Source organism: Staurois parvus, unplaced genomic scaffold (assembly GCF_062004578.1).
Source record: "Staurois parvus isolate SC_StPar_1 unplaced genomic scaffold, SC_StPar_1.0 ptg000091l, whole genome shotgun sequence".
Classification (NCBI taxonomy): domain Eukaryota; kingdom Metazoa; phylum Chordata; class Amphibia; order Anura; family Ranidae; genus Staurois; species Staurois parvus.
Window position 1 is genome coordinate 5,093,893 of NW_028317887.1, and position 12,170 is coordinate 5,106,062.

The following is a 12,170-nucleotide window of genomic DNA, read 5'->3' on the forward strand; positions in this document are numbered from 1 at the left end:
ATGGAAGGAGGTTTGCACTCAAAATCTCACGATACATGGCCCCATTCATTCTGTCCTTTACATGGATCAGTTGTCCTGGTCCCTTTGCGGAGAAACAGCCCCAAAGCATAATGTTGCCACCCCCATGCTTCACAGTAGGTATGGTGTTCTTTGGATGCAACTCGGCATTCTCTCTCCTCCAAACACGACAAGTTGTGTTTCTACCAAACAGTTCTATTTTGGTTTCATCTGACCATATGACATTCTCCCAATCCTCTTCTGGATCATCCAAATGCTCTCTAGAAAACTTCAGACGGGCCCGGACATGTACTGGCTTAAGCAGGGGAACACGCCTGGCACTGCAGGATCTGAGTCCCTGGCAGCGTAGTGTGTTACTGATAGTAGCCTTTGTTACGTTGGTCCCAGCTCTCTGCAGGTCATTCACTAGGTCCCCCCGTGTGGTCCTGGGATTTTTGCTCACCGTTCTTGTGATCATTTTGACCCCACGGGGTGAGATCTTGCGTGGAGCCCCAGATTGAGGGAGATTATCAGTGGTCTTGTATGTCTTCCATTTTCTAATTATTGCTTCCACAGTTGATTTGTTCATACCAAGCTGCTTGCCTATTGCAGATTCAGTCTTCCCAGCCTGGTGCAGGTCTACAATTTTGTTTCTGGTGTCCTTTGACAGCTCTTTGGTCTTCACCATAGTAGAGTTTGGAGTGTGACTGTTTGAGGTTGTGGACAGGTGTATTTTATACTGATAACAAGTTCAAACAGGTGCCATTGATATAGGTAATGAGTGCAGGACAAAGGAGCCTCTTGAAGAAGGTACAGGTCTGTGAGAGCCAGAAATCTTGCTTGTTTGTAGGTGACCAAATACTTATTTTCCACCATAATTTGCAAATAAATTATTTCCAAATCAGCCAATGTGATTGTCTGGATTTTTTTTCTCATTTTGTCTCTCATAGTTGAGGTCTACCTATGATGCCAATTACAGGCCTCTCTCATCTTTTTAAGTGGCAGAACTTGCACAATTGGTGGCTGACTAAATACTTTTTTGCCCCACTGTATATACATACACACTAATTTGTAGACGCTATAACTTTCACACAAACCAATTAATGTACATGTATTGGGATTTTTTTAACATATTTTTTTATAACTGAAAGTAAAAAATATTGGGTTTTTTTTTGTTTCTATCACAAAAAATAAAAAAACAATTGGTGATCAAATACCACCAACAGAAAGCTTTATTTGTGTGAAACAAAGGACATAAATTTTTGTTTAACGCAGTAGCGGATTGCAAAAAATGGCCTGGTCATTAAGGGAGGTAAATCTTCAAGTGGTTAACAAATGAGGAGAGGGTACCATTGAACTCCTGATGTCATAAAACCCTTAAAGTAAAGGCAAAACATTTTTTTTTTTAATGTTTTGGACAGAGTGGAGAGGTATTAGAACACTTGTCAGTTTTTATAGCTGTCTAAGCCCCCGTTAGGAAGATTCATCCACTCAATTTGCCCTGTTTACTGTCATCATTGAAAGTGAAAGAAAATCCTAAATTTTGGGTTGACATCAAACCACTGAGGGGAAATCTTTCACCTAGTTCTGGTGACACACCTGGATTCCATGGCAGGCTTTTAAAAAGGGAATTCGGTTTTACTTTTAACTGGCTCTATCTTCTAGTTTGTAGGCTAGTTGTTTCTCGAACTGAAGTATCTGTAAGCTGGGCTAAGCTATAAAGCCCTGGCGAAGCTACTTGATAGTCTGCTACTGCTGGCATCAGGGAGTATACCAGAGCAGCAGCTAGAATATGTGATGGAAACCTTTACAGTACTAAAACTGGCCATACACTAGTAGAAAATCTAACAAACATTCTTAAAATTTCAAATTAAATTCTAATGGTTAATAGGGTCAAACTGAAGTTCCTTTTCGCACAGTGGCAAGAAAATTCAAAATAACGAGATAAAAAATTATTCTCAAACAAATTACTTTCTAACAATGTATTTGGTTTCATTTGGAAAAGTCCATTTGTTCCTAAATTGAATTTTGAAGTGCTTTTGAATGGCATTTGTCAAGTCATCAAATGTACTGATTTTTTTTCAAACAAATGTTCATATGAATTGACACTTCGACTAAATCTTTGGATTTATTAAATCTTTGGATGTATCTATTATTTTTTTTAATATTTATTATTTTTTTATTATATTAAGATTAATTCCTCTGGTCTGACATTTAAATTTTTATTTCATTAAATTTCTGCACAAGCAGGTACTTACTAATCAAGAAAATGCTGTGATATTTTATAGTACCTGACACACAACTGCCTTCACCTAAAGGCTGAGTTGGAGAGAAGATTGTAATGGGTCCTCTTATCCCAGCAGTGCTTGGTGACACATCTGCATTATATGACCAACCCAAAGGTGTTGAGCTAATAAACTGACAGTCAATCAAATCATTTAAGCATACTCAAGTGTATTATTGTCATTTGTTCTCCAATCATTTCCATTACACACCTACTATTGTTATGATTCTCTTAAATAGCTCACTCACTTCAGTATTTTTAGATTTGTTTTCTCCTGATCCTTTTTCTTTTGTTTTTCTCCTTTTTGTTAATGTACTAATTAAAGTAAACCGCCCAATAGACAACAAATTAATGACTTGCAGAAGAGGTGGCAGACTTCAATAGTTGTCATCACTAGGAAAGCATTGTACATAAAGTTGAGAGCTCTCTGATCATGGGGTTAACTAGTTAAATATAAAACCGTCTGGGAGAAAGGTTTGATTTTTCACTAGTGGGGTGTGAAGCTGTGTAAACATTATATTACAAGCTCAAATAAAAAATAGGACAAACAAAGGAGAGGTCAGAGTATTGCTCCAACAAAATGAAAAGAGACGCCTGCTTTGTCCACTTCTATGAAAAATGTAATGTATACATCAAGTAGTGGTTGAATACAGTATTTATGCACAATCTAAATTCAGGTATCTAAATCTTGCAGTGCCATGGAGGACCAATTGTGCATAGGTTTTGTCGAGAGATAGAGGAGGCACACTGCAGATCTCTCCATTGGCTCTTTTTTGGGTTCAAGAGTATTCGTTGAATGAGGTTTTTCTAATGTGCCTTCACGTTATGGATCCAAGCGACATAAGATGATCACCACCTGACCACCCATTTTTAGCTATATCAACAGACTATCTCCCTGTCTACATGCAGCACAGATGCCTCCAGACACCCATAGCTGAATAATCCTACGGAAAATAACATTGAGGATTTTCAGACATTACTGGGTACATTCTGTTGTCTGACATGCCTATTTTATGGCGTCTAATGTTTTTGGTTAGTCTATGGATGGCTATGGACAAGCAGATATCTTATCAATAGTCATAAGGACTAAAGCCCCGTATACACAATGAGAATATTAGATGAATGATCGTCTGGTTTTTTTTTTGCATGCTAGTCTCATATTGAAAGTTGAGAGGTTACTAACATTATGAAAATTCTTGTACGAAAATTCAGGAGTGATGTCATGTATATTTGTATTGTATTTGTGGATGACAACTGTACAGATTAAAATAAAATTGTACGATCTGGTATTGTATTAGAATATTTTTCCTGCTTGTCCTTTCAATAATTTCAGACGAAAGCTGTGTACTATTGAGCAGATTATTGTACGCTCGCTTCGAAGTATTTTTCGTACGATTTTCTGATTATGTGTACTAGACTTAACACTCATTCTATTTCACAGGGGAGAAACATTGGGACTCACTTCAATAGGTGGATGTACTGTAAGCATGATGAGCACTTTGGGGTTGATTTACTAAAACTGGAGAGTACAAAATCTGGTGCAGCTCTGCATAGAAACCAATCAGCGGCTAGGTTTTTTTTGTCAAAGCTTAATTGAACAAGCGGAAGTTGGAAGCTGATTGGTTACCATGCACAGCTGCACCAGATTTTGCACTCTCTCATTTTAGTAAATCAACCCCTTTTTTTTTCTCTCCATAGAAGCTTATGTTCACACAGAGACATGTTTGAAAATACATGTATTTTAAATTTGAGTATATTACCAACCAATATTCTTGTACCAACAGGGCTGTGTATGATCACCTTCCTTAGGCCTAAAACAAATATGTAAATATGAAGATATGTAACTTGTAGCTGACGTGCAGGACTGTGCACAGCATTACGTGGTAAACAGAGTTGTCATGTACATGCAGCATAGGTGCTTGCCTATTCCTGGGCACAGACACCTATACATATTATATTACCCCACTACTGAGTGGAACTCACAGCAACAAGATGTTCGTATCTCTCCAGAGAACTCTGCAAGCCTGCAGGCAAAATATCTATTCATATTTACAGCCCTGTTACAGCATAAAATATGTGCATGAACACAGCCCAGTATTAGAAGGTGGTATTGGTGAAAGCTTCCAATAATTCTTATAGAATGAAACAATATCCTGAACAACTGGTTTTATAGTATGGTGTGGAGAAAAACAGGCTAGACAATGGAATGGGAGTCTATGCTGGGACAAACACGTCAACAGATTGCTTTTTCTAATAAGCTGTCCATAGCACACAGAAATATGAAACTATTTGATGTAAAAATAGTTAAGAAATTCAGAAGCTGGCAGGAGGATTCAAACTAACATCCTGAAAGCTAAACAATATTCTATTACTTGATATTAGAGGTTTTAGAGCAGGGTTTCTCAACTAGGTTTTCACTGGTTTCCCCAGAGGTTGCCAGGGGTTCCTTAATGTATGGGCAATTTCTGCTTCTCAGTTAAGTTCCCACTGACACTATTGATCTTTTTTAGCTATCTGTAAGGGGGGATTCTTCCCAGTGACCACAAGTATAATGCCTAGTACACACGGTGAAAAAAAATCGGACAAAAGAAAAATCACATTCAGAGGGATCGTCTGATGATCTGATCATTAGTACACAGCTTTTGAGAGCCGATCTCAACAGTTCATGCAACAATATCCAAAGGAACAAGCACAAAAATCTTTCTCATAGGATATCAGAACTAATGATTTTCATTTAATTAGCACAGTATTTGTCCCCCCAAAAAATCAAGTGACCTACACCGCGCATGCTCAGAAATGATGTAATATATTGTATTCTATCACTTACGAAGCTGTATTCTGTCATACGAGAATTTTAGTAACTTTGGTAACCTCTTCATTTTAGATATGAGAATATCATACAAAAAAAACCCCCCAAAAACCGGACAATCATTTGTCCGATACTCTCATCGTGTGTACAAGGCTCTAGGAGCATTCTTCTCACTGACCATTACAATAATGTATTGTGAGTTGTAGATATAATAATTTTTAGCATTAGTTCCTGAAACCGAAAAGTTATTTCAAGCGTTTCTTTATATTGAAGAGGTTGAGAGAGGCTGTTTTAAAGTGACATGTTGTAGCCATTGTAAGACAGTGCAGAAGGCTTTTGAAATCCATTAAATAAAAGAATATGTATTTAACAATAATTTGCATTTATTCAATGTAATTGTGGTTTTCTACTTGTGAATCCTATGCACTGTACTCTTCTGGGGTCCCCACAGAAGCTTTCACTACACTACCCTTAACACCAGCCCACGTCTATATTAATACATTCTCCTCTTTTCTGACTCTGTGCAACAAGATGCCATTATGTATTGGTGAAGTGATTGTCATGTTATTGACAAAGTATACTTTAAAGGAAATCTATCACAAAAAGAGATACCGGTATGAAAGTTACTATTGATTACTTGTTACTGTGCATGGTGCAAGAAGCTTTTTCTTAGCTTTGCGCCACTATTTCATGAGCTTTTGACCCCCCAAAAATATGAGCTTATTATTTGTTTCAACATTGATATACACATAGGATAGTACAAAGGAGCAATAAAACCATAATTAGAAATAAAGAGGCACACACACAAGCATGGGTTTAAGCTGATCCTTAAACACCATGGCCAAACACCATTTGGCCATGGCATTTATTTAACCACTTGTCCTCCAGAGGATTTACCCCCCTTCATGACCAGGCCATTTTTGGCGGTATGGTGCTGCGGTACTTTAACTGCCAATTGTGTGGTCATGCAACGCTGCACCCAAATGAAATTTTCAGGGGGGCGGCACCGATTTTTGTGTTGCCTAGGGCAGCACATGAACTAAATACACCACTGCTGGTGACTAAACCTTTTTCCCCTGCCTATCTATTTCTTAAACTGACAATTGCGCAGTCATGCAATGCTGCACCCAAATGGAGCTTTCTTTCAGTGGTATTTGATTGCCTCTGCATTTTTAATTTGTTTGCACTATAAACAAAAAAAAGACTGACAAATTTGAAAAAAAAAAGTTTTTGACTTTGCTACAAAACATATCCAGTAAAGAAATGTAAAAAATCAAATGTTGTCATAAATTTAGGCCAAAATGTACTCTGCTACATGTCTTTGCTAAAAAAAAATCCCAATACATGTAAATTAATTGGTTTACGTGAAAGTTATAGCATCTACAAATGGCGGTATATACACTGGAATTTTTTTTTTCTTTTAATACTAGTAATGGCGGCAATCAGCAACTTATAGCGGGACTGCGGCGGGCATTCTAACACTGGGGGAACTCACTAACTGCCACTGACATCCTCAGTCACACTAATACAGTGAACAGTGCTAATAAAAAGCACTGACACTGTACTAATGACACTGGGCAGAAAGAGGTTAACATCTGGGGCGATCAAAGGGTTAACTGTGTGCTGTTTTACTGTGTTGTCTGTGTGTACTTTACTATGAAAGCACACTGCTTTGTATTGCTCTGCTATGCAGAGCAATACAAAGAAGCATGCTGGTGCTGATGGGGAGATATCTGTATTGTTTACATACAGGCTTCTCCCCTGTTAGTGTTCGTCTGCGATCGTCGGGTGCCGCCAGGGAATCTCCAGCTGGAACCCAGCGATCGACAGCTGAAGCCGCCAATGGCAGTGCAGGTAGGGCAGCGCGTGTGCCCCCTACCTGTATATACAAAATCACATATATACGTGATTTTGCACAGCACTGCCGTCCTGTAGCAGTAGTTCTGCTATAGGGAGGTCGGGAAGTGGTTAAAGGAAAACCCAAAACTTATAACAAATATTAAATAACCAGATTAAATTTTAGGGCTAGCATTAAGGCTGGACTCCAGTAAAAGAAAAAATTCTCCCTTGCAGATGGGCTGCTGTGCCCGCACTGCAAGGGTACATGCTCTTTTATGTCTAGTGCATTTGGAAGAGCAGTTTTACTTATCCAATCATCCACCCATGCAGGCTTCTCAACTCTGGTAGACCAGTCCAGGCAGCCTCTTCTCCCCTGCACACCAACAGTTAGATGCCCTCTGATGTCATCAACACTGATGCAGGGCCCACAGCCTTGCATTGGATGCAAGATAGCCAAGGACCAGTCCACCACCACAGCATGTGGGAGCGCTGCTTGGCAGGGGTGCAGAGGATCAGCTAAGTAAAAGTGCTTTTTTATTCCCTAGGTATAAACAGGCAGCCCTACTGCACGGGAGGATTTTAACTTTGGCCTAAATTTGGCTTTAAAGGCATGGACCAATAATAAAACCAAATCCAGATAATCATGTCACAATGTCCATCCAAACTAGAATGGATGACAATTCCCCACTAAACAGCACCAGGAAGAAAAAACAATTAAGTATCTACAAGAGGCAGGTGGGAGGTAGCTGAGGTCTTGTCCTTCTCACAATGAGGGTGTACAAAGGCAACAGTGTGTGGGGTTTCCATCCCACCAAAACTGATGGGTGGTTGTTGAGGGAGAAGTTGCTGCAAGTCACCAATAGCAACCTGCAGAAGAGATAGGAAGGTGGGGAACAGTGTCCTTTGTTCTATCCCATGGAGTCTACACTGAATGTTAGAGACCCTATCATTGTTGTTCCAGGTCAATAACTCAGCAAGCACCACACAAAGAATATTAATAGTAAAGTGTGCACCTCTAAAAACAAGTCAGCAATGTAGACTCCTATACTGCAAATCTTTTATGACTAGTTCCATTAAAGAAAAATTGAAGGCTTTCTATTGTAGAAAATGCTTAAAAAGAGAAGGCTAAAGGGCTTTGGTAGCTACAGCTGGAAATGGTTTCATGCCTCTCCCCATTTGTTGGCCCTTTGTGGGACAATAAGAAAATTGGACAAAAGAAAACTCTTTTAGAGCGATCATCTGATAATCTGATCATTAGTACACAGCTTTCAAGAGCTGATGATGACAGTTCATGCAAAATTATCCAAAGGGGACATGCACAGAAATTATTCTTGTAAGATAACAGAACAAACGATTTTTGTGTAATTAGGATAGTATGTGTACAGAAAAAAAATTGAGTGACCAAGACTGCGCATTCTCGGAAACGAAAGAATACATTACAATACATTACATCATTTTTGAAGTTGTGTTCTGTCTTATGGGGGAATTTTCGTAGCTTTAGTAGCCTATTTGTTTTTGATATGAGGCTAGCATGCAAAAAAAAAAAAAAAGCAGGCTATCATTCATTTGATATTGTTATCATGTGTATTAGGCAATAGACACTGTGTCAATAATAGGGATTATGCAGCAAATTACCTGCAGACTATTCAGAACTAGCATTCAAAGGACTGCTGGAAATAAAACAATGACAACCTATTTTACACAATACACAATAGGCTATACAGCTGAGGCCTTTGTATGATCCTCTGCTAGGAAGTTAAATGCAAAGGATTCTATTGCTTTATTTAATTAAACAGTCATGGGCTATTTGCAAACTGCATATGTAACAAATCCATGCAAAAACAAAAAAAGAGAAAAGCAAAGTTGAAAAGAGTATTTACAGCACATTGTAATTAAGGCATTCATAGGTTAACTGATGGCAGACAGGAAAACATTTTCAGTATGTGACAAATGTATCCGAAGTGGAAGCATTGTGTTTTCTTGTCCACTGTCCATTGTAGCCTTAACAATATGGTGTACCAAAATACATTTGTAAAAACACCTTTATGCTTCCTTTCCATATTTTAGGTTTGGTTCACAATACTATGATGTAATTTTGACTCTTTTTGAGTTTGCAGTGTGACTATGTAGTGTGACTTTGATGCGACTTTGGTTGCATTTTGGATATGTTTTGCATATTCAACGGGGCCAAATCACACCAAAGTAGCACAGGAACCTTTTCTCAAATAGCACTGCGTGGCACTTCATTGACGAGTAGGGGTGCCACTGAAAATAATGTTCACACCAGAACATGGTGCAGGAAAGGTGCATTTCTGTGTACATTCCCCGTATCACAGGGGAATGTGCTGGCCTTGATAGACACGCGTGGGTGCCATTCAGTGTTAACAGCACCCCAAACTCATCTAGCAAACACAGTGGTTTGGTGGAGTGTAATTTTGGAAACTCATGCCTGCCCTATTTTGTGCCCACTCCCGTATGTTTGGCAGCCCATTAAAATGAAAGAACATGCAAAAATGTGCACGCTCAAATGCACATGATCTGATGTGAACCGACCCTTACAGTTTATTAACATTACAAAAACCCATTCATTTTGAATTGTGTTAAGTGGGCCATACATGGCTTGAATTTTGGCTGATTCTTCTGAATTGACAGAAATCCGAGTTTAACAAACTTCAGTTGAGAAATCAAAGGAGCTAGGTGGAAAGATGTCATCCAAACTGTAACTGCAGCCAATCATTTGCAGAAGCTGTATAGATATTCTCACAGCCATGGCTGCTGGTTGTCAGAATACAATAGCTAGCACTGGGATTGCTGTTTAGGGTAGAAGGGCAATCTATGGATCTATGGAAATCATTATGAAAAAGGCCAGCTTAACTGTGTGTTGCAGTACAAGTGCATTAGAGTGCTAGTCAAAATGAACAACACAAAAACGCACTAATGCATGCTAGGTGCATTAACATGGATTGCACTAAAGCGTGGGTCAGCAAGCAGTAGATTTCGGACAGGTGACTGGTAGATCACGGTCAGGGCTTGCTGACCCACCATCCAACAGCATAAAACAGAGTGCAACGAAGAGAGACTACTTGTAAAGTTGGAGCTGTAGTAGAAAGCAAGAGCCGCACAAGTTAATGTCTCCTCTGTAGTGTTGGCTCCTACACCCTGTCATGGTCGGAGGGTGTAGCACCTTCCAAGCATGACCCATTCAAGTGAATGAGGCCGCTCTGCAAGTGCACGTCATACTTGTGCAGTACAGCAGACAAGGGGTTAAACAACTGAGAGCAGGAGGTCTTGGGAGGACCAAAAAAAGTGGTTTGTTGGTATTTTGAGACAAAATTAGTGATGCAGCTGGGATGTGGATGGACAAGTTGTGGATGGCATTAGATGTAAATTACTGGTATTATTACTACACAGTCACTGCTGACCCATTTCTGGAAAAGCCAGGTGGCTGGATGTTATGCTGACCCTCTACTGTTATCTAAAGTCATATCTTCGTTTTCTCCTCACTCCTCTCACACTTTCCCATGAGTCCCCGTTTTTCCATTCACATCAGAATTCTCAACCAACCCCTTTCCACATGAGAGTCCTCAGCAACCCCCCCACCCCATCAGAGTTCTCAGTGCCCCCACCCCTACTTTCCACATCAGTGTTCTCAGTGCCCCCCCCCCCCCCCCTTTCTTTCTCATTAGAGACCTCAGTGAGTCCTCGGGAGCATTCTCATCAGAGTCCTTGGGAGCCAGGGGCTCCCAGTGCTATCATTCTGCCCAGAGAGGAGGGAGACAGCAGCAAGAGCTGCTGCTTTCATGCACATCACTGGATCAGATTGGGCTCAGGTAAACTAAGGGGGGTTGGGGGAGATCCTGCAGCACAGAAGATTTTTCACCTTAATTCACAGAATGCAATAAAGTGGTTGTAAAGGCTCAAGGTTTTTACCTTCTATGTTCAGCAGTGCCCCCAGCCCCCTCAATATTTACCTGAGCCTCATTGAGATCCAGCAATGTGAATGACAGCCTCAGCTGTCCTGGGTCTCTGCCTCCTCATTGGCTGAGACAGCAACCGGGAGCCATTGGCTCTCGCTGCTGTCAATCACAGACAGTCAGCCAATGAGGAGTGAAGGGGCAGGGCCAAGCCGTGGCTCCATATATGAATGAACACAGAGAGCAACGGGTGCCCCCGCAGCAATCTGCTTGCTGCGGAGGCACCTGACAGACTGGAGGAGCCTGCAGGGGATCTGAAAAGGGGAGGATCCAGGCTGCTGTGTACAAAACCACTGCACAGAGCAGGTAAGTATAGACATGTTTGTTATTTTACAAAAAAAAAAATTAACCTTTAGTATCGCTTTAAGGTGAAAAACCTTGAGGGCCGGTTCACACTATGCCCTGAGGTGAACCATGCTGTGCGTTTCTGTGCGATTCATCTGCAGCTCTGTGCAATTTCAAACCTATTCATTTGAATGGGCTGAAATCGCATCGCACCAAAAGCAGTGCATGCATTACTTTTTAAAACGCACAGCAACTGCATCGTATGGTACTTTCTACCACGCGATTTGGTGCAGGCCAGTGCAGGAAAATACAACGTTTTCAGCCTGCATTTGAGGTGTTAACTTTTAATTGACCCCTACAGCAGGCTCTCCTGCACCACATTCTAGTGTGAACGAGCCCTAAGACTTTAGAACCACTTTAACCCTAACCCTTAAAGTGTTACTTAACCCACAACAGTAAAATCAGTCTGTATATGCAGGAAAGCATGCTTGTTGTGGAACCTAAGGGGTTAATCCTCTGCATTGTGTAAACAGACTGATTCTTCTCTGCCCCTCCTCTTGTTGAAATGGCCACCTGATACAGACTGAACCCGTGGTCACATGCACATGCTCAGTTTGGTGTGTATTGCTAGAGAGGGTTTTTTTTTTTTTCTTGGAAGGGCGCATGTGGTCAGCACAGGGCCAATCAGCAATGTCCAGACAGAGGGTCAGGGGTTTCACATCCTCCTAGAGCAGAAAGAAAACTCCTCCTGCAAGCTTTAACCAGTGCTCTGCTGAACACTGATAGAAGTCACAAGACTGCGCTAACTGCTGATTAGAAAAGGTATTTAGCAGTTTATATTTACTAAAATAATTGCATTTCCACGTTGTGTGTACTGTGGGAGATCAGATATAGTGAATGCAGAGTCCAGGGTTTAGTAACACTTTAAGCTAGTTAACTTGTTTGGTGAACAGCACCCAAGAACTAGTTATTTGTTGATATA